Here is a 24,695-nt window from a genome sequence, read left to right as displayed (position 1 = left end):
AGCCCTAATCCGGGGGTCACCTATTCTAATGCCATCTACGCTAAGTTCGCCTACATCCTAGCAAGGGTGATTTAGCTAGACATACTGAAAGTAATAACAACAATAAAATCCGGAATTAAAGCATAAGAATTCATAATTGAAATAATTAAACAAATAACTAACATGAATCAATAATACGGCTTTGGGAATCCTCACTAGCAATTCCAGACTACGAATTAAAGCAATAAACTGAAATAAGGAACAGAAAAATACCGACAGGAAGCAAGAGAAGAATCCGTAGCACGAACGAAAATAAATTGTATATAACGAAATAAACCCTAATTATTCGATACTTAGAATCTGATGATGAATGACTTAAAAACTGAATGAATGTATCTGAATGAGCAGGTTACGTTATAAAGAGATATCACGTAATTTATTCTCAAAACCTAAAAAACAATGGGCTTCCTAATCCTCGTTCTATTAATTCACGTCAGAACAACGGCTTGGTCGATCGACCACTGTGACCGGTCGATCGACTGGGCTGCATTGCACAGAAGTTCCTGTAAGTCGGGCTCTGGTCGATCGACCGGTACTATAGCTGGTAGTCCGCTTCTAATTCTTCATAAAGTTGTCTTTCAGGCCTCGAAATGCGCACCAAGTTTATTTCGCGAGTCTAACACTCCATGTCAAATAAAATGCCAAGTACTTGGGGACGGATTTAGCTTGATTTCTTCTCATTTCCGCATAAATCTGCAATATTACATAAAAATACGAAAGTAGACGAAATGGGGCAAATAGTAGCATAAACTACATAAATGAGCTCTGAAATGCGTGTAAAATGAGGTGTAAAACATCATATAAATGACACGCATCAAACTTCCCCAAACCAAACCCTTGCTTGTCCCCAAGCAAGAACTAGACTCGATCCTAAAACCTAATGGAACGAGTTCAATCTCAGAGCGAAATGCAAACATGTAAAGCCTAAACCAATTTTAATGCAACAACTAACAATCAATTAGTAATATGAATCATGCAAACGAGTTATGTAGTCGTTAAAAACTGCTGAACCGTCAACTATAGAGACTCATCAAATCGGACTCTCGCGGGTCGCTCATATCACTCAATAAATACAGGTGAATATATGTAAAAGATAGAAAGAAGAAATTTGTAATGACTCTCACCTAACTACGTGATGCGTGTCATTTATATGATGTTTTATACCTCATTTTACACGCATTTCAGAGCTCATTTGTGTAGTTTAAGCTACCATTTTCCCTATTTCCGTCTACTTTCGTGTTTTTGTACATTATTGCAGAAATGTGAAGAATTCAGCGGAAATTGAGCTAAATCCGTCCCCGAGTATCTTGCATTGCATTTGACGTGAAGTATTCACTTAAGGAACGAGCTTGGTGCGCATTTCAAGGCCCAAAAGACAAATCCACGAGAAGTTAGAAGTCAAGTGTCAGCTACTTCAGTCGATCGACCACTGCCTTTAGTCGATCGACCAACCCACGACTACAGAAGCTACTGTACACTGAAGAGCAGTTGATCGACCGGTTACCTCAGTCGATCGACCAAGCCGCTACTCAGACGTGAAGATATAGAACGAGTTTTCCAAAGCCCAAAGCGATATTAGGTTTAGGAATTATGTTACGTATACTTTCTATATAACGTAACCTAGTTCAGGGATACATTCATTCAGAAAATTATCAAGTTTTTATTCAGTTCTACATTCAGTTTTAGTTTATCAAATAATTAGGGTTTGGGATATTGTTTCGCATTGGATTTTCATTCGTGCTTTCAATCATTCCGTTACAATTTTTCCGTTCGGTATTCTTCTTATTCCAGTTTATTATTTTATTTACATTCATAGACATAGAATTGCTAGTTAGTTTCCAAAGCCAATTTTATCGTTTTATGTTATTTAATTGTTTAATCGTTTCAAGCATGAATTCAGTAGGGTTATTAATCAATTTTATTGTCGTTATCATTCTTAGTATGAGTAGCTAAATTATTCGTGCTAGGATGTAGGGGATCTGTAAGATTAGGCGGCGTAGAATTAACATGGCCTGAATCGCGTGTCAGCCGATCGACCGCCATACCTGGTCGATCGACTGACCTCGTGAGGTTTTACCTTCGTTTTAATTGTTTTAATTGTTATATTCGACGAATCGAGTGCACACGACTAGTTGAATGTCTAGGATTTGACTGACCCATTAGATCGAGAGATAGGGACAGTTGTTAGATCACCAATTAAAATGACTAAACTATGCTGAGATCGAAAGATAGGTAAAGTTTAGATTATTAGTCATTTTTCAGGACGAGAGTCAGTATTAGTGATATAGGGACTTATAGCGAGATCGAAAGATGCTATCTGTTAGAGTGGACCTAGAGGACCTCTTGTTTTCCCGCCTCATGTGTTTGATTTAGACCTACTTAGTATCCTGCCGCCGAAACTATAGTGAACCGATCATCCTTGTACCCCCTTTTATTATTTGTTTAATCCGTTTTTTTAGTTTATTGTCTTTTACTGCCTTTAGCTATAGACCAAATCAATTCAACCCCCACATTCGTTACCTTAGACTAAATTAGACAACTATTAATTACATTCGCCTCCCTGTGGTTCGACCCTGTTACCACTAGCTTCTGTTAGTTTTAATAGGTTTTATAAATTTATTTTTGGTACTCACAACGACGGGTATCAAATTTTGGCGCCGTTGCCGGGGAGGCAATTGTTCTAATTTTTAGTTGTTTTTTAGTCTTTCTTAGTTTAAGGGACATCCGTTCCTTAAACTTTTCTTATATTCTTTTTGTAGTTTCTTCTTATGCGCAGGTCACAGAGTGGTGAACTAGTACCGTTCAATCCTGAGATTGAGAAATCCTTGCGTGAGTTGAGACGATCATCGAGGATATTTCCGACAGAGGAAGAGCTGAGTACTCTGTCAAGTTACTACGAGAACTGTCTATTTGAGGAAGATCCACCTACATCTCCTGCTTCTACTACTTCAGCTGAGACAGTCACATCTCCGGAAATTCCAGTCATGGCTGAAGAAGCAACCATAGCAAGTCACTCTGAGCCGACAGCTGAAAATCTATACAAGGGGTTCGAATTACCTGGAGCTGATAGGAAATTCGAACCGAAGCCTTCCTATATCAACTTGGTTGAGAGAAACCAGTTTGGGGGAGCTGCGAATGAAGATGCAGCCAAGCATATGGAGATATTTATTGATTATTGGCTGCTCTATACCCCCCGCCGACCGGTGTTACCCAGGACCAGATAAAGGAGACTATGTTTATATTCTCACTCCGCGATGCTGCAAGGGAGTGGTACAGAGATCTGGATCGAGCTGCTCATGGGATCACTGACTGGAATTCTTTGGCCCTGGCATTCAACAAAAAATACTTCTCTGCCTCGAAGACGAATGCCATTAGAGCTCAGATCACGAGCTTTAAACGGGGACCTGATGAGAACTTTCATGAAGCATGGGTCCGTTTCAAGAAGCTGGTGCGAAATATTCCGCACCATGGGTTCGAAAAATGGAGTCTTTGCAATCAGTTCTATAACGGGCTGTATGACGATCAGAGGGCCATTTTGGATGCTGCAGCCAATGGCCGATTTGCTGAGAATATGGGAGAGACTAAGGGGTGGAAGATCATTGATGACTTAGCCACCCATAAAGCTGAATATGGGAATTCCAGAGGCAATCAAAGGAGGAGTGCTGAATCGCCTTCTGTAGCTGCATTAGAGGCTCTCACGGCGAGGTTTGACAAATACGAGTTGGGAGGAGCTTCAAAAGGAGGGATGTATCATATGAATGCTGTTTCAGACGGTCCTTTCGTCTGTAGAAGATATGGAGCTGAGGGACATGTTTCAGAAAATTGTCCCAATCCCTTCGAGTCTTGTGTTGCCTTTCAACATTATAGGCAGACAAACACGTACAATGAGCCGAATGTCCACCCAAACTTGAGGTGGAGTAGCCAAAATGTCCTGAATCCGACTCAACCTCCACAGCAGCAGCAGCAGCAAACTTATGTGCCCCCTCACAAGCAACAACAGTACCAAAAACCTCCTTATGTGCCGCAGCAACAACAATCCCAAAATTCCGACTTTGCTGAGTTGAAGAATATATTGCAAAAGGAGTCCCAAGCTAGAGAGGCCGGAATGAAACTGCTAGAGAGCCAAATTGCTCAATTGGCTAGCAAGAATACCACTCGAGCTCCGGGACACTTACCGACTCAGACGGACCAGAAAGAGACCCTTAATGCCATCACTTTGAGGAGTGGGTCTACCCTTGAGGGGCCCGTCATGGTCGAGGACGATGCTGCAAAAGATGAGGCGGAACCGAGTCAAAAGAAAGCAGGAACGAAAAGTGGAAAGAAAAAGACGATCAGCAGGTATGTCAGTTGATCGACTGACATACCCGGTCGATCGACTGAAGCGCGACAAACAGTAGCTTCTGGTCCTGTTCAAGTCAGTCGATCGACTGACCTTACTGGTCGATCGACTGAGGCCGCTGCTGATAGTGAACCTTTTCGTCCTCCGATGCCCGATAATTTGAGGGATCACTTGTTTCGGGGTACGACAGTCCCGAAAATATTGGGGCAAGACCCGAGTGCTGATGGGTCAGTCCCGGTTCCGAAGTACGACCCAATGTCGGTTAATGGCTCACATTTGAGACGGTCTGAAGAGGGGTCACGCTTCAACAAGGAGAAGGTAGTGGACTTCCAGCCTAAGTCCACGGATGCCGGCATGAGAGATTTAGAGGAGAGGGCTAAGTTGCTACTTACAGCCCCTTATCCAGAGAGACTAGTGCCGACAAAGGAACAGGTATCTTTCAATAAATTTGAAAAAGTTATTCGTAGCTTGAATGTACAAGTTCCTTTTCTCGAGTTAGTAAACCAAGTGCCTGCTTATACTAAATTCATGAAACAACTTTTGTCCAAGAAGCAGTCACTTGAAACTGTGCATAATGTCGCACTCACTAAAGAGTCATGCTCTTATCTGAACCACACTGCACCCCATAAACTAGAAGACCCAGGTAGCTTCTCCGTTCCTTGTAGCATTGGTACCTTTTCTATTGAGAAGGCATTATGTGACTTAGGAGCTAGTATAAGTGTAATGCCCTTGAGTCTTGCTAGGAAGCTAAAATTGACTAGGTTTGCAGTGACCGACATGACAGTACAGATGACTGATCGTTCTGCGGTCCAGCCAATAGGAGTCTTAGAGGACATCCCCGTGCAAATAGGGAAGTTTTTCTTCCCTGTTGACTTCATTGTACTAGATATGCCCGAAGATGCACACATACCTATCATATTGGTTAGACCATTCCTGCACACTGCTGGTGCAGTCATAGATGTTGGTTTGGGTACTTTGACCTTTAAAGTAGGGAAGCATTCCATTGTTTTTGCCCAACCTGCTAAGAAGAAAGACCCCATGTGGCCTGTAACTTGCAATACGGTTTCTGAAAAGAAATCCTACTTTGTGCTTCCTGACATGCCTATCTCTACTCCTATTCCTGTTGTGACACCTCTGCCCCAGATTGGGAGCAAATTGGAGGAAGATTCGTCTATTTCTGATATTGCAGGAGCTGGTTTGGGGAAGGAAGAGCTGCAAGTTACTCCAGCTGCGAAGGAGCCAATCATTTCACTAGGCGGTCTTGGTTGCCTTAGCTATGGCACTGATGAGGAAGTTGATGACGAGCCGGTCAAAGTGAGAGAGTCCGATTTGGACTTTGATGAGCCAGAAGAGGTCATTGAGTGGGAAGATATCCGACATGTTGACCCGTTGAGTTCGGCGGATGTTGAAGCTGAGAAGAGTGACGCTAAGAAGATGAGCACCGTTGAGGCTACCTCTTGTAGCCAGAAGCCGACCAAGTGGGCCATACCGTGGCCATTCTTGATCAACTACTAGTTGATCACATGTTTTATCAAAAACCTTTATTTATTTGCTTTTGTTAGACTTTCTTTTTATTGCTTTTGTGTGAGCGAGACTTCGCATTTAATTTTGTTGCTTAGGATTTTTAAGCATTTTAAACTTTACTTTGGGTTTTGCGCAATTTTGGGCGCGTATTATTGTGCATTTGCAGGTTTATAGACCTCATTAGCTATAGTTATTGAGCAAATACGAAGAAATCAGAAGTTACAGCAGTATTTTCAGTCGATCGACTGGTCTGTATGGCCGATCGACTGGTCTGCAGTTTCCAGGAGCTTCTATTCCTTTCACCTTGATCGATCGACTGAGTGATGTGGTCGATCGATCGCCCTTCACTGCTGTACTTGTTCACGACCTCTCCCCTGCTGTGTTTGGTCGATTTGCAAAATTGAGGGAGTTTTCTACTCCACCATTATCTTCCGTCATTATTTATTTCTTCTATTCTTCTCAATTATGCACATAATATCGCTTCAAAATTGCTTTCTCGATTTTATGCGGGGTACTTTGTTTGTCTTTCAGGTACTTCTTGGTAGCACTGCTGGCTACTGAAACCTCCTAGCTCACGCTGGTTTGGGGAGGTTTCCTTTTGCTGCGCTCAAAGTCTTGTGAGTTCCCGATTTCCACTTCATGTTGTATTTATTTATTTTCTCGCAAATTCCCGTTTCTCGTTTATTTCATTACATGATTTTGCACAATGGAGACATTGTGCGATTTGGTTTGGGGAAGGGTTTTGCGTCGCATATCATTTGCTTGCATTCACGTTTACATTTTTGTTTTGCATCGTTTATTTCATTTCTTATATATACAAAATACCAAAAACTTCAAAAATTTCTAAAAATTTCACGTTTATTTTAGCATATAGGTTGAGTCGGAACGGTAGTATTTCAATGATGACATTGCATTTGCATCCGTTTATGCCTAAGCCTTGCTAATTGACATGTTATCAGTAGAATCATATATGCATAGTCTACGAGTTTTCGTTAAATTTCTTGCTGAGCTTAGACTTGACTTAAATTTTTGGCAAACTACATCATATTTCTGAGGTTTAGAGCTTATAACTGGTGTCATTCATGACCAGTTTATCTAGGATGTGAGTAGTTACTCCTTATGAGACATGTTACATAAATGTGCATAAATATGAACTTAATCTGCTTAATACCTGTATGCATTCGGTTTGTGGTTTGTTGACATATGTGGTAGAGGTTTCCCTTTATTCGTTTTGCCCATAAGCTTCACACTGCCAAAAACAGCCTTTTTGTCCCATTACTACATCCTACATTTAGCCCGCCTTTGTCAAGCTAGTAGTCTATGTTCTTGGGATTGTTACTTCGTTTTTGGTGGCATATGCTCTTATTGAGATTTAGTTGGATAAAAAGAATGAAGAAGGAAAAGAAAAGTTGAAAGAAAATAAAAAGAAAAAAGAGAAAAAATGATTCAAAAAAGAAAAAAAAGAGAGAGTTTTGTACTGTTCATTACGGTCGATCGACTGCCCGTTCTGGTCGATCGACTGAGGCCCGAAAAGAAAAGAAAAAGGAAATCAATTCGCATAATTCAAGCCTTTATCTTATGGCAATTTTTGCTCCCATGTTGCATTAGTATCTTATGGGGAGTTGGTTGATTACTATTATTTTGGAGATTGTGAGTTTTGTGCTTGATAATAGCACCGTTCTATTGACTTATGAGCAAGAAGTTGGATGTTGTCATATGGTTCCGTTTTGGTAATAGCTTGATCACCTGTAACCCCACATTTCCATAAATTTTTTGCCCCTTCTTACCCATACCTCACATTTCTATATATATACCTCGGCATGTGTCATGATCATTTGTTCGGTTGGAATGCATATGTACGGTCATAGAGATTACTTTCATATTATACTGCAGGCATGTTCTTATAGGTCGTAGTTAGGTGAGAGTCTTTACAAAATGAATTCTTTCTATCCTCTTATATATTCACCTGTGCTTATGTGTGATATGAGCGACCCGTGAGAGTCCGAATTGATAAGTCTCTATAGTTGACGGTTCAGCAGGTTTTAACGACTTCATAACTCGGTTGCATGATTCATGTGCTAATTGATTGTTGGTTATTGCATTAAAATGGTTTAGGCTTTATAGTTGCAATTCGCTCTGAGATTGAACTCGTTCCATTAGGTAATTAGATCGAGTCTAGTTCTTGCTTGGGGACAAGCAAGGGTTTGGTTTGGGGAAGTTTGATGCGTGTCATTTATATGATGTTTTATACCTCATTTTACACGCATTTCAGAGCTCATTTGTGTATTTTAAGCTACCATTTTCCCTATTTCCGTCTACTTTCGTGTTTTTGTACATTATTGCAGAAATGTGAAGAATTCAGCGGAAATTGAGCTAAATCCGTCCCCGAGTATCTTGCATTGCATTTGACGTGAAGTATTCTCTTAAGGAACGAGCTTGGTACGCATTTCAATGCCCAAAAGACAAATCCACGAGAAGTTAGAAGCCAAGTGTCAGCTATTTCAGTCGATCGACCACTGCCTTTAGTCGATCGACCAACCCACGACTACAGAAGCTACTGTACACTGAAGAGCAGTCGATCGACCGGTTACCTCAGTCGATCGACCAAGCCGCTACTTAGACGTGAAGATATAGAACGAGTTTTCCAAAGCCCAAAGCGATATTAGGTTTAGGAATTATGTTACGTATACTTTCTATATAACGTAACCTAGTTCAGGGATACATTCATTCAGAAAATTATCAAGTTTTTATTCAGTTCTACATTCAGTTTTAGTTTATCAAATAATTAGGGTTTGGGATATTGTTTCGCATTGGATTTTCATTCGTGCTTTCAATCATTCCGTTACAATTCTTCCGTTCGGTATTCTTCTTATTCCAGTTTATTATTTTATTTACATTCATAGACATAGAATTGCTAGTTAGTTTCCAAAGCCAATTTTATCTTTTTATGTTATTTAATTGTTTAATCGTTTCAAGCATGAATTCAGTAGGGTTATTAATCAATTTTATTGTCGTTATCATTCTTAGTATGAGTAGCTAAATTATTCGTGCTAGGATGTAGGGGATCTGTAGGATTAGGCGGCGTAGAATTAACATGGCCTGAATCGCGTGTCAGCCGATCGACCGCCATACCTGGTCGATCGACTGACCTCGTGAGGTTTTACCTTCGTTTTAATTGTTTTAATTGTTATATTCGACGAATCGAGTGCACTCGACTAGTTGAATGTCTAGGATTTGACTGACCCGTTAGATCGAGAGATAGGGACAGTTGTTAGATCACCAATTAAAATGACTAAACTATGCTGAGATCGAAAGATAGGTAAAGTTTAGATTATTAGTCACTTTTCAGGACGAGAGTCAGTATTAGTGATATAGGGAATTATAGCGAGATCGAAAGATGCTATCTGTTAAGAGTGGACCGAGAGGACCTCTTGTTTTCCCGCCTCATGTGTTTGATTTAGACCTACTTAGTATGTTGCCGCCGAAACTATAGTGAACCGATCATCCTTGCACCCCCTTTTATTATTTGTTTAATCCGTTTTTTTAGTTTATTGTCTTTTACTGCCTTTAGCTATAGACCAAATCAATTCAACCCCCACATTCGTTACCTTAGACTAAATTAGACAACTATTAATTACATTCATCTCCCTGTGGTTCGACCCTGTTACCACTAGCTTCTGTTAGTTTTAATAGGTTTTATAAATTTATTTTTGGTACTGACAACGACGGGTATCACTATGACCTATAAGAACATGCGTGCAATCTAATATGAAAATGATCTCTACAACCGTACATATGCATTCCAACCAAACAAATGACCATGACACATGCCGAGGTAAATATGGAGATGTGAGGTAATGGGTAAGAAGAGGCAAAACAATTATGGGAATGTGAAGGTATAGGTGATCAAGCTAGTACCTAAACAGAACCATATGACAACATCCAACTTCTTGCTCAAGATTTTCAATAAAACCAGTGCTAATTATCAAGCACTAAACTTATAATCTCCAATAGATGTAACTCCCCAAATGATGATAATAAAGCATGAGAATAAAATCACCAACTAATCAAAACTCCAACCATGTGATTTTGTTTTATTTTCTTTTTTCTCGGGCTGCAGTCGATCGACCAAGATGGTCAGTCGATCGACCGGATTATACAGTACAGCACTCATTTCCTCTTTTTTTTCTTTTTTTTTTTCAAATCATTTTTCTTCACTTTTCTTTTTTCTTTTCTTTTTTCTTTCTCCTCCTTCATTCTTTCATCCAACATCATCTCAATAAGAGCATATGCAACCAAAAATAATAAGAACATTCCCAAAGACTAATACTACTAGCTTGACAAAGGCAGGTTGAATATAGGATGTAGTAAAAAGGGACAAAAGGCTATTGTTGGCTTTTTGAAGCTTATGGGCAAAATGAATAAAGGGAAACCTCTACCACATGTGTCAACAAACCACAAACCGAATGCATACAGATATTAAGCAGATTAAGTTCATATTTATGCAAATTAATGTAACATGTCTCATAAGGAGTAACTACTCACAATCCTAAATGAACTGGTCATGAATGTCACCAGTTATAAGCTCTAAATCTCAGAAAATAATGTAGTTTGCCAATTTTCAAAGTCAAGTTTCAAGTTCATCAAATAATTAACAAAAACTCGTAGATATGCATATTTGATTCTACTAATAACAAGTCAATTAAGCACGGCTTAGGCATAAACAGCTGCAAATGCAATGTCATCATGGAAATACTACCGTTCCGACTCGACCTATATGCTAAAATAAACGTGCAATTTTTTTTGAAATTTTTTTGAAATTTTTCAATTTTTTGGATTTTTGTATATATAGGAAATAAAAAACAATGCAAGACAAAAATGTAAACGTGAAACAGAAATGCAATAAAACTTATGAATGCAATGCAAAACCCTTCCCCAAACCAAATCACACAATGTCCCCATTGTGCAAAATCATGTAAGAAAATAAAAGGGAAATGGGATTTTGCGATAAAAAACTAAAATTGACATGAAATAAGGACTCAGAAACTCACAAGACTTTAAGCGCAGCAAAAGGAAATCTCCCCAAACCAGCGTGAGCTAGGAGGTTTCAGTAGCCAGCAGTGCTACCAAAGATACCTGAAAAGACAGAAAATATCGCGCGTAATTTCGAGAAAGCAATGTTGAAGCGGTAATTATGTGCAAGAATTAAAAAACGGAAGAAAACAGAAAATGTCGGGGAATAAAGTGGAGAGAAGACTCCCTCAACTCCGCAAATCGACCAAACACAGCAGGGGAGTGATCGAAAACAGGTATAGCAGCGAACATGGTCGATCGACCATATCACCCAGTCGATCGACCAGGATGAACAGGAACAGAAGCTCCTGGAACTGTAGCGCTCAGTCGATCGCTATGTTGGCCAGTCGATCGACTGAGCTACCTGCTGTAACATTCTGATTTCTTCTATTAGCTCAATAAATTGAGCCAACATGGTCTATAAACCTGCAAAAGCACATAATAGCGCGCCCAAAATTGCGCACAACCCAAAGTAATAGTCTAAAGGGCTTAAAATCCTAAACAAACTTATTAAAGCGAAGTTTCGCGCACACAAAAAACAATAAAAAGGTCTTAAATGCGAAAAATTGTCTTAAAAACTCAAGCAATAAAATGTTTATCCGCGAAAAATGCGGAAAATCTCCGACCATGGCTTCTGGCTACACGAAGTACCCTCCACGGTGGTTATCTTCTCAGCAGTCCAATCCACAACATCGTCCGACGGATCTACATCTGACGCATCCTCCCACTTGTCATCTGCCTTCTCAAGCTCCAAATCAGAAATTGTAACTTTGGTCGGCTCATCCTCTTCAGGCTCCTCGTCAGTGCCATAACTCAAGCATCCAAGGCCACCTCTTTGCACGATAGGCTCAACTGGAGTAACTGGCAGCTCATCCTTCACCAAACCCGATCCTGCAATAGATAAAACAGACAAATCGTCCTCCAATTTGCTCCCAATCTGGGGCGGAGGTGTCACAACAGCAGGAATAATGGGTACAGGCAATAAAGTAGGAACATCAGAAATGACCACATAAGACGGTTTAGCAGAAATAGCATTACATGAAACAGCCCATATAGGATCCTTCTTTCTAACGGTTTGAGCAAAAACGATGGACTGTTTGCCCACTTTGAAGGTCAAGGTCCCTAAGCCAACGTCAATAACTGCACCAGCAGTGTGCAGAAATGGTCTCCCTAAGATAAAGGGGATATGGGCATCCTCTGGCATATCTAAGACAATGAAGTCCACAGGGAAAAAGAACTTCCCTATTTGGACAGGAATGTCCTCTAAGACTCCTATTGGCTGGACCGCAGAGCGATCAGCCATCTGAACAGTCATGTTGGTCACGGCAAATTTGGTCAGGCCTAATTTCTTTGCTAGACTTAAGGGCATGACACTAATGCTAGCCCCCAAATCACATAAGGCTTTCTCTATAGGAAAGGTGCCAATAGAACATGGGACAGAAAAACTCCCTGGGTCAGCTAATTTCCGGGGGGTAGTCTGGGTCAAATAGGAGCTCGACTCCTCAGTAAAAGCCACGGACTGGACAGGCTCAAGTGACCGCTTTTTAGTTAAAAGCTGCTTCATGAATTTCATGTTAGCGGGCACTTGATTGACCAACTCAAGGAAAGGTACCTGAACAATTAAACTACGAATCACATCTTTGAATTTATCGAAAGATACCTTTTTTTGGTCGGAATCAGCCTCTCCGGATATGGGACTAGAATGGAACCATCTGCATTTGGAGCTTGCCTCAAGAATCTCGGAGTACTCTCACTCCGGAACAGAAAATCCCTCAAGTTATCGGGCATAGGGGGACGAAACAACTCGGAATCAGCAGCGTCGGTGGTCGGTCGACCACCCTCCTTGGTCGATCGACCAGGGTCAATTTTTTCCGAATTTTCAGAAACATCAGAAACCACTTCTGGAACAGTGGAGGTGGTCGGTCGACCGCTTGGGACGGTCGATCGACCAACAGTGCTGCTATTCTTCTTTTTCTCGTTTTGTTTACTCTTCCCTTTTTCAGCCTTTTTCTTCCCTTTAACATTTTCAACTGTAGGACCCTCAAATGTAGACCCACTCCTGGTAGTAATAGCATTAAGGGTCTCTTTTTGATCCGTCTGCGTTGGTAAATGTCCCGGAGCTCGAGTTGTATTCTTGCTTGCCAATTGAGCAATTTGAGACTCCAACATTTTCATTCCAGCTTCTCTAGCTTGAGACTCTTTCAGCAACAAATTTTTCAACTCGGTAAGGTCGGAGTTTTGGAACTGCTGCTGCTGTTGAGGGACATACGGAGCCTTTTGGAACTGTTGTTGCTTATGAGGGGGTACATACTTTGCTGCTGCTGCTGTGGGGGTGGAGTCGGATTTTGGACATTCTGGCTACTCCACCTCAAGTTTGGATGGACATTCGGCTCAAAATACGTATTTGTCTGCCTATAATGTTGAAAAGCAGCACAAGACTCATAGGGATAAGGACAATGATCTGAAACATGTCCCTCAGCTCCACATCTTTTGCAGACGAAAGGACCGTCTGACACAGCATTCACTTGATAAATCCCTCCTTTTGAAGCTCCTCCCAACTCGTACTTATCAAATCTCGCCGTAAGAGCTTCTAGTGCAGCTACAGAAGGGGATTCAGCAGCTCTCCTTTAATTTCCCCTGGAATTTCCATACTCAGCTTTATGGGTGGCCATATCATCAATAATTTTCCACCCCTTAGTTTCTCCAACATTCTCCTGGAATCTGCCACTAGCTGCCGCATCTAGGATAGCCCTCTGATCGTCATAAAGCCCATTATAAAATTGATTGCATAGGCTCCATTTCTCGAACCCATGGTGCGGAATGGTTCGCACCAGCTTCTTGAAACGGACCCACGCCTCAAGAAAATTCTCATCAGGACCCTGTTTAAAGCTCGTGATCTGAGCTCTAATGGCATTAGTCTTAGAGGGAGAGAAATATTTCTTGTAGAATGCTAAAGCCAAGGAATTCAAGTCAGTGATCCCATTAGCAGCTCGTTCCAGGTCTCGGTACCACTCCCTTGCAGCATCACGAAGAGAGCATATGAACATCGTCTCCTTCACCTGGTCCTGGGTCCCACCTGCTGGTGGGGGTATGGAGCAGCAATAGTCAATGAATGTCTCCATATGTTTTGCTTAGACCTGTCAAACGGGTCGGGCGGGTCGGGTCCCGGGTCGGGTCATACGGGTCGGGTCAGAATACGGGTCGGGTCAGATACGGGTCGGGTCATACGGGTCACGGGTCGGGTTAGGGTCAGAATACGGGTCAAGAAATAATTTTTAACGCCTTTTTTAAACGATTTTTTTTAATTTTAAAAATATATTTTTAAAAATTTAAATATCTTTAAAATTATTATTTTAGTCATATTCATCATATACAATAATTATATTGATATAATTATTAAAATAAAGTTTTTTTAATAATTATTTTATTATTAAATATTATAAAAGTTATATAAAATTGACTTTTTAGTTGAATTTTTAATTTTAAGTAATAAAAAAATAATTTTTTAACTATATTTTCAAATATAATATATAAATAATAATATTTTTAATAAAATTCATGATTTTCCTTGACCCAACGGGTCGACCCGTTCGGGTCGGGTCTCGACCCTAAAATATCGGGTCATTTCGGGTTCGGGTCAAACGGGTCGCGGGTCGAAAAAACCGGGTTTTTAACCCTAAGAAAACGGGTCGGGTCGGGTCGGATTTTCGGGTCGGGTCGAGTTTTGACAGGTCTAGTTTTGCTGCATCTTCATTTGCAGCTCCCCCGAATTGGTTTCTCTCAACCAAGTTGATATAAGACGGTTTTGGCCCGAATTTTCTCTCCGTCCCTGGTAATGTGAATCCCTTATAGAGATTCGCAGCTGTCGGCTCGGAGTGACTGGCTATACTAGCTTCTTCAGCCATCTCTAGAGAATCTGGAGAAGTGACGGTCTCTGTGGAAGAAACTGGAGATGGTGGTGGGTTTTCTTCAAACAACTCATTCTCGTAGAAACTTGTCCGAGAACTAGGCTCTTCCTCGGACTGTGCTTCTTGAAATAGCCTTCTCTTAACTCGTAGGGTTCTCTCTAGCTCGAGATCAAGGGGAAATAATTCGCCTTGTTGAGACCTGCGCATAAGAATAAACTACAACAAAAAGATGAGAAAAGTTTAAGGAACAAGAGTTCCTTAAACAAAGAAAAAGACTAAAATAATAAAACAATAAAAACTAGCGCTGCCCCTCAGCAACGGCGCCAAAATTTGATGCATGTCGTTGTGTGCACCAAAAATAATATTTGTAATACCTATTAAAACTAACAGAAGTTAGTGGTAACAGGGTCGAACCACAGAGAGGCGGGGGAGTTTCTATTGTTTGATATTTTAGTCTTTGGGTAACAATGAGGGGGTTTTGATTGGATTATATCTAAATCTAAATGCGAAAATAAATGAGTAAATAATAAAAATAAATGTAAACTAATGATAAAAAAAAGAGCTAGGATGATCGGGTCACTACAGCTTCGATGGCACATAAGTCTAGGTAGGTCTCGAAATACAGTCGTGGGTGATGGGTATGACAAGTCCTCTCGGTCCAAGTCAGCTAACAGCCCCTCTCAGTCTATGCTATTAGTCCCTAGGTGTCACTATTACTAACTTCCGTTAGTAATCCTAATGCCTAAATCACTTACCTTTCAGTCTAGCAATTTAGCCGTTTTAATTCGTTAATTTAAGTCCTTCCCTATCTTTCGATCTACGGGTTGGTCAAAACTAAGCATCTAACAAGTCTCCGCTAGGTCTCATTGATAGATATTGCACTTAACGAATTTAAACGAAGCAAATGAGACACGAAGTCGGTCGATCGACCAGCTACCCCAGTCGATCGACCAACCGACTCAGTCGACCGACCAGATAAGCCAGTCGGTCAACCAAGCCCTAATCCGGGGATCACCTATTCTAATGCCATCTACGCTAAGTTCGCCTACATCCTAGCAAGGGTGATTTAGCTAGACATACTGAAAGTAATAACAACAATAAAATCCGGAATTAAAGCATAAGAATTCATAATTGAAATTATTAAACAAATAACTAACATGAATCAATAATACGGCTTTGGGAATCCTCACTAGCAATTCCAGACTACGAATTAAAGCAATAAACTGAAATAAGGAACAGAAAAATACCGACAGGAAGCAAGAGAAGAATCCGTAGCACGAACGAAAATAAATTGTATATAACGAAATAAACCCTAATTATTCGATACTTAGAATCTGATGATGAATGACTTAAAAACTGAATGAATGTATCTGAATGAGCAGGTTACGTTATAAAGAGATATCACGTAACTTTATTCTCAAAACCTAAAAAACAATGGGCTTCCTAATCCTCGTTCTATTAATTCACGTCAGAACAACGGCTTGGTCGATCGACCATTGTGACCGGTCGATCGACTGGGCTGCATTGCACAGAAGTTCCTGTAAGTCGGGCTCTGGTCGATCGACCATAGGAACCGGTCGATCGACCACTATAGCTGGTAGTCCGCTTCTAATTCTTCATAAAGTTGTCTTTCAGGCCTCGAAATGCGCACCAAGTTTATTTCGCGAGTCAACACTCCATGTCAAATAAAATGCCAAGTACTTGGGGACGGATTTAGCTTGATTTCTTCTCATTTCCGCATAAATCTGCAATATTACATAAAAATACGAAAGTAGACGAAATGGGGCAAATAGTAGCATAAACTACATAAATGAGCTCTGAAATGCGTGTAAAATGAGGTATAAAACATCATATAAATGACAAGCATCAATTTACTTATGTTTGCATGCATAAGATCTAATTAATTTTATGACTAAATTAAATTTGAAACATATATGAATATGTTGAGTATGATGAGATATAGTTTTCTAACAAGCGGTATCATGAGACTTAGGTTGTTTGCATGCAAATCGGTTATAGTTTTTCCGAGTTATACGATTAACAAATAAAACTTATAAATTTGTGTTTATTATGATATATCACGAAATCAATTATGCATGTTAAAGTTTCTGGTCCTAAAATGTATTTAGGATTTTTTGGTTAATTTATGGATTTTTATTGTTCATTTTATAGAATAATGGCATTAAAATGTGATTTTATGATAAAAATGTCATTTTTGGACTAAAATTAGCTAACCTTCATTTTTTTCAGTGGTTTTTGGATAGTTTTCACATATATTATATTTAAATGACCTGTAAATTTTCATAATTTTATGAGTTCTTATGCTCGAAATATGGATTTTTCATGATAAAAATCGAATTTAAATGAAAAATAGGTTAATATGAGTAATATTTCGAATCTGGTCATAGAAATTTAGTATGTTGTCACATGTAATTTTATAAGATGTGTGTAAAATAATAGGCTATAATGAAGTCTTTATGCATGATTTATGAATTTTTGATGAAAAATAACATATATAGTATAAATTGCTAAAACATACTTCATGACTACGGAAAAACGTCACATGTTGCATTTTATTACCTATTTCATATCTAAAAGTGAAAAGTTGATAAAAATAATTTTTCTCATATTTTTATGGTAATAATTGATAAATCTGATAAACCGCAACATTGTTTTTCTCGATAAATTTCGAAATTTTTAACGTAAGTTTTTGAATATTATGAGTGTCATGGTATTTTTCCAGAATGTTCATGAGTTTAAAATTTCAAATTTTGAATTTATTTGAATTTTTGGTGATTTATTTGGAGTTTATGGCATTTTATTATAATTTTGAGTCCATTAATGAACAATTTTAAGAAATATAAGTTAATTATTGTCAATATGTTAGTGGAGACTAATTTTGAGTCCTAAGTTGGTTAGGGTAATTAACTTGTGCATAAATATGATTTTATGTAATTTATTGTGATTTTAAAAGGTTGAATCACGCAAATCCGTAAAAACTGATTTAATATACGATATTGGCTCCTTAAAGGCAATTTAGCATAAAATTGGGCATGTTCATACATATTATAATGCTGCATTTTATTTATGATTGTCATAATTTTATTTTATGTAATTTTTGAATTATGTAATTTTTACTTAGTATGGCCTTAGTTTTTAATTGGTATTACCCGAAATGTATGGGAATATCGATTCGGTTGTAATTTATTGTGATCTCGTATCACCGTTTTGTAATTTAATAGATTTATTTTATTTTAATTGCAAATGTATAATAGGAAATTATGTAATTTGTTATGTAATTTATTTATTCCGGAGATCCTTGAAGACTGTGGCACTCGAGAAGGCGATCCATTAAAGACGGTGTTACCTCGAGATGCGTGCCAAAACCGAAGTTCAAGGGACCAATGGAGTTGGTTTCCGAATTTGTAATAGTTTATTAGATTTACTATTTTAGGAAGGCCATACTAGGATTTAATTTATGCTTTGCATTTTATTTATATGTCGCATGCATCACTAAATCGCCATAACTAAAACATCCATTATCATTTTAATCGAGTTTATCGACCGTGTCAATTACAATTATCGTAGTTCACCGCTTTAGTTCACTTAAAACGTGATAGATAATAAATTGACATGACCTCTCGCTAAAAATAAACAATTGAGACTTAGCCTTACCAAAGAGTAGAAACCATGAAAACCTATTTCGTGAGGGAGTGCACTCGACCACACCGGGGTACAAACCTTGTTACGTAGGAGGAAGTGGGTGATAAATGTCTATCCACCGAATTCGTGTTGATAATGGATGAATCGGCTACACCGTGCCCAATTAATGTGGATTTGGATCATGGACACATTTATTCGAAATTTGGGTTGAACTCAACAAAAGTATTGATAAGGGATGAATCGGCCACACCGTGCCCTTATCGGATGTGTTTTGGGCTAAAGATAAATGTTAATGTAATTTTATCGACCAAGAGTTCTAAAAGTAGAATCGATTAAAGCGTTAATCCACCGAGTTATATTGATAAGGGATGAATCGGCCACACCGTGCCCAAGTTAATATGAATTTAGATCTTGGAATCATTTATCAAGTTGGGTAGAGGTCACTAGATAAATGTAATAAAACTTGTTTAAATTAAATTTTTACGAGTGTTATTATTATTTTGAAAACGACATATGTTTTATTCCTTCATTTTCGTTTTGTAGATCGCATCTATTTCTCATAACAAATGGTCACTCCAAACACCAATGCCACACCTCTCACTAATACTTCATGGCTCCGATCCTTCATGGATCGTTGTAAACTTGAAAAGAATGGGTCAAATTTTTCCGATTGGGATGCCCAACTCAAGTTAGCCGCCCAAGGTGACGACAAGCTTCGTTACCTCACCGAGGCCTCTCCACCCGAACCTAATGCTAGGTCGAGTACCGCCACTAGGGAAGCATATGAGGCTTACCACAAGGAGTCCGCTGTAATGAAAAATGTGTTGATTTTTGCGATGGACGCGGATCTCCAAAGGAGAGCCTTTAAAATGGGCACCGCTAATGAAATCTATTCCAAGCTTGTGACAATGTTTTCACAAACTCCGAGGATCGTCCAATATGAGGCGACCGCGGCATTCTTTGATCTCAACTTTAAGAAGGGCCAAAAGGTTAGCCCTCACGTGCTCAAATTAATGGAGCTAGTCGAGACTTTGAAGATTCAAAAAGTTGAAATCCCAAAGAGCTCATTGTAGATAGGATTCTACACTCCTTATCCAAAGTCAAGGCATATGTTCAATTCCGGGTGAATTTTAACATGCAAGACAAGGACGTGTCTCTTGAAGAGTTGCACAAGTTACTTGTGCAAGCCGAAAGAGACATGGGGTTAAATATTAACCCACCTAAGGATGTGCTTAACATAAGCACCAAGAGCAAGGGGAAATTCAAGAAGAATGGGAAGAAGGGTAAGAATCAAGCTCCCACTTTCGCCAAGGCTAAGAATTTTGAAGCTAGCACTTCCAAGATCAAGAAGGGTCCTCTTGATAAATGTCATTATTGTAATGGTGTTGGACATTGGAAAAGAAATTGTTCCAAATATCTTAGTGACATTAAAGCTGGAAATATCACTCCAGTAGGTAAATGACTATCCTTTCTTTTATGTTTCTAATTCAACTAAGGTATTGTGATACAAAGTTGTGATAATGTATCCCCTTTTTATTGTAAATAGGGCCTCCACCAAGCAAGGACAAGGGAAAGAAAAAGCAAGCTTGAGAAATCATCAAGGAGCTAGGAGTAGCTTCCATGAAGCTTGGCTTTTTATTGTCTTATTTTAATTTATGTTTCGGATTTTTAGAACCTTTTGATTTCCGTGTTCGACATGGAAATGTTTGATCCTTTCTAAATAATTATTGTATTTTGGATTATGGTGGCTTGGTTTGCAACCCAAGTCACCCGTTTTATCGTATTTTTCCGTGTTCTAAAAATTCGTCTTTATATGCTTGCTCATAGAAACATATGATCATTCACTTAAAGTGATCTAATAGACAACTATAATGATGGGATTAATTACATGTCCACAAGCTTAAGGCTTGTGTATGATCAATTATAAAGTGATGTTGAGTTGATGAACTCTCTTAAAGGAATGGCAATCACCAAGTACACTTATCAAATCTAAAACAATTAGTCAACCTATGAGATAGTCCTCCTTATACTTCAAAAATCATTATTTGTGTCTCATAAGCTACCTTTGAATCTCTAGTGTATTTATTCTAAAGATAGAGTGGGAGAAAAAATGAAGACACAAAGAACACAAAGCAAATTTGTATACTTGTGTAAATGAGATAAGCGCAAGAAAGAATGATTGTATACCTATATAGATAGTGTACACGAATAGATGAGATCTATGGTCTCGAATAGATGAAATCTACATGACAAAAGAGACCAAGTGAAGTAATCAAAAGAATATGTTCTCAAGATAACTACACGAGGAGACCAAAAGAAAGTTTTGGAAGAAGAATGACTAATGTAAAGTCTTAACAAGAGATTTTACTAGTTTATGAACGACTTTTGACCAATAGTTTAAATATTGATGTTTACTTAAGAGCCTAAATGAAACAAAGTTGCATCCTCGAAAATAAATGAGATTTATGACTATAAGTTGCAAAGAATGATATGTCGATATCCACAAGAGCTAAGTTAAGTGTTAACCACGCTAGTGTCATTACTTAACCTCATTATGAAAATGAAATGGTTAAACCTCCTTCCGAAAAGGGTATTTTGAGAAGGACGTGTATTAAATGAAATTCACATTTAAATAATGACATTTCTACGCATCATTATAAAATGAATGAGTTAGAGATTAAAATCTCTTTCCATAAGTTTAAGATTGAAACCTTTTCAAAATAGGTATTTTGAAAGGATATGTTGGGAACATATATGGTTTTATCTTAATAACTTGGCAAAGCAAAATATATTTCAATTCTTGAAATATTTCGATTGAGTAGTCAATTGCGAAACATGTGGAATTAAGTGGGAGTTGTAAATTATCATGTGAAGACATGGAATTTAGTGGGAGCAATCATCTTGTAAAAATTTATAACTCATTACTCATTGAGAATGACGAGCTAATACTATCTTTCACAAAGAAGTATTTGAGTTTTCAATTCTGGATGAAAATGGACTATGATGAATCCAATCACATCATGAGATGTTGGATAGGTATTGAGATATACACATCGAATCAATGAGAAACATAGGTTATTCATGTCAATGAAAATGGAATTGCCATTAGCAGTCATGGTCGTTCATTGAACCTAAGAATGTTTGAACACATGATTATTAGTTACTAATGTTTCCGCCATTAGAATAATCATGCACATGTCCAATAATGAATCATATGCATAAGAGCATGATGAATCATTGGCAAGCCATAGAAGAATCGTCATGAATTCTTGAGGAGAACTAATGAGCGATTCCAGTGATGGACAGAACACTCTGTTATGTGCCAAGAGGTTGCACATATTGAAGTTCGATCACACGAAAGGATTTATGAAAATCCTAAGCTATTCAAGGTAAAAGGAGAAATAAGAAGCTTTGAAAAATACTTAGTTGAAGTAAGAAGTTACTCAAAACTGATATTTTCTAATATGCTAGGACTTATGAGAAGTGCTAGGCTAATCATCTTGACAATTGTTGCAAGACCCTGCAAAACGTATACCTAGTACATTGCGAAATGGTAGAACACTTGATCAGTGCAAGTTATATTATCCACCACAAATTCGTTGGTTATGTGATAAACAACTAGGAAGTTCATTCAAGATAAAGAACCCAAACCTAGGTTGGGAACCTATATGTGTACTTGGTAAGGTTCATGCTATGAAAGATAACATGAATATAAAGGAAAATGCAATATAAGAAGTTTGAACACATGGACACTTGATATGTTAAACTTCTATTGCAATCAACTAGTGTTTACACACTTTCGATATACATCACAAGGTTGTAATATGGTATTGACTACCCGAATGTGATGTCGACGTTTGTCGTTTGAGTTATTATTAACTCACCTTATACTTTGTTACATCCAAACGGGTTGTAGAGACAATTGAACCCCGTTAAAGTGAACACGGATTAGCATTGTATTCGCCCATAGTTACTTGCATGAGGTGACGTCTCAAAGTGACTAGAGTGTGATGCGATTGATGGCAAGTTCAAGTGCCATGAAGTCATGTGAGATGACTAGTCGATCACATAGGCAGACTGTTGGGAACACCTTGTCGGGCCTTATGACCGCTTATAGAGTTCTGGCAAATTTATATAGCCTGGTCGTGGCGAGAGCTACTATAGTATTCTAATGAGTCGATTCTTTTGACTAAAGACTGTTCGCCTAAGATGGCACAGTTTCAGATTAACTTTGATTTGTGTTACTACGACCTTCGTAAATGGGGTCAAATGGGCATATTTTGGGTTATGATGGTTGTGGCTAGTCGAAGGGAATAAGTGCGATAGGAATTGTCCACCCTGTAGACACCTCGTTTCTGCACCTCTCGCAAACCACCCGGTGATGATTGGGCCGCATGTTTGATTCGCGGAACGATTAGTGACAATTCGTAAGATTATCGTCAAGTGATTGCTCAAATACAAATGTCAACCTCTTAGTTGTCATCTACGTGCCGATACGGTCGTTTTGGCAGTAATTAGAGTACATTCGGAGTCCGGGTCAAAAACCGTCTCCATTTTCTGATAACTGTTAAATCCCGAGTCAGAATATTCTGGAATGTTCCGGATATTTCTATTCCATATTTATCAAATTTTATCTTTTGGCAAATAATATCCCGTAATATTCAAAAGATAACCGAATTATTTCCGTCCTACCATAACTCAAACGCGGAAATCTTTCTTCAACAGGAGGAAACCTCCTGGGAACAGACGCAGCAGGTGCTGCGCCTCTTCCAAGAGACGCAGTGGCTGCTGCGCCTCTTCCCAGGCCCTTCTTTGCATGATTTACGTATCTTTTTTATATCTTTCCGAGATTCACTTCCAAAGAGTCTCCGAAACCCTATTCCTTCACGTGATTAGTATAAATAGGAGCTCTCGTTCCTCATATTTCTCACGCGAGTGTCCGCCCTTCTCTTCTCCCTTTGCATTCTAGACTTTGTTCTTACTAATTGGCGCCTACGTGCTTGAACTTTCGACCACGTAAGCTCGGATCTTTCCGGGTACCAGCCTCTCCGTTGCATGACCGACCAATTTGACCACTACACTCAATCAATCTAATTAATCAATTTGTTAAATCGTTTTCCTCTTACGAGGGCACTCTTTCCTTGCATTCGCGTCGAGCATCACTAATCGATATCTTAGTCCTTCTCGTTTCGTCAACATGTAAGTCTGAGGGTGTAAATTCTCTTTATTCATTGTATTTTTATTATTGTATAAACAATTGTAAGGTTTATGTCGAAAACACCATTAAAACCGATTTCTAAAACCGTCTTTAAAACCCGTTTTTGCGTATTTCCAGTGACAGACGACGTCGAGAAAAGACGCAGCAAGCTGCTGCGCCTCTTCGAAGGAGCGCAGCACCTGCTGCGCCTCTTCGTGAGGCTGCCGCAGTTCCTGCTTCTTTTCTTCTTCCTCCGTCCTCTGTAATTCGTCTTTCGTTTTATTTCTTTTGTTTTGTTTTCTGTTAATTCGTTCACCTAATTCATATGTAATTAATCATTCATCATTAATATGTTTTATTCATTGTTGTTCCGACTTAAATCCTAGATAATCAATATTTACGGGTTTTCGTCATTAATATTCAAGTTTCGGGTTTTAGAGATCCAATTCGTTCATATTGAGTTTACGAATTCGCTATTGATAAATTTGCATCCGTTCATATATTGTTCATCATTAATTCGTCGTAATTCATCATGTTTAGTCTAATTAATTTGTTTAGTTAGTTTGTTCATTCATTAACATCGACCCTTCACATAATTAATCCGTCTTATTTCCGTCTCATCCATGCTTTACTGTTTTTATGGCTTTAATCATATGTGAATAATTCGTTAATCACTTCCATCCGAGTCTATAAATTAATCAATCCATTAAATTAACAAATAACATTAACGGTATGCGCTTCGGCTTAAACTACGACGAGAACTCACCCTTGGAATGCAGACGCGCAAATCGCTGCGCCTCTTCCAAAGGGCGCAGCTGCTTCGCGCTGTTCGGGGTGATTTAAATCCCCGAACTCCCCGTTTCGCCTTGACCTAGTTTAATTAGCTACGTATTAATCAACTAATATCCGTATTACCACGCTAATTCCTGTTCGTATTTCTTTATTTTTATTT

At 38.8% G+C, this 24,695-nt stretch overlaps 1 non-coding gene across 1 annotated transcript; it reads right to left on the bottom strand.

Moving 5' to 3' along the window:
• Nucleotides 1-3,406: 3,406 nt before the first annotated feature.
• On the bottom strand, nucleotides 3,407-3,513 carry LOC141654048 (small nucleolar RNA R71). Its single transcript, XR_012547629.1, has one exon. It is a non-coding gene; the product is annotated as a small nucleolar RNA R71 (small nucleolar RNA).
• Between the last annotated feature and the right edge of the window lie 21,182 nt (nucleotides 3,514-24,695).

The sequence above is a fragment of the Silene latifolia genome, chromosome 4 (genome assembly GCF_048544455.1).
Source record: "Silene latifolia isolate original U9 population chromosome 4, ASM4854445v1, whole genome shotgun sequence".
Classification (NCBI taxonomy): Eukaryota; Viridiplantae; Streptophyta; class Magnoliopsida; order Caryophyllales; family Caryophyllaceae; genus Silene; species Silene latifolia.
The sequence above is the reverse complement of the archived record's forward strand: the minus strand, read 5'-3'. Positions and strand labels throughout refer to the sequence as shown.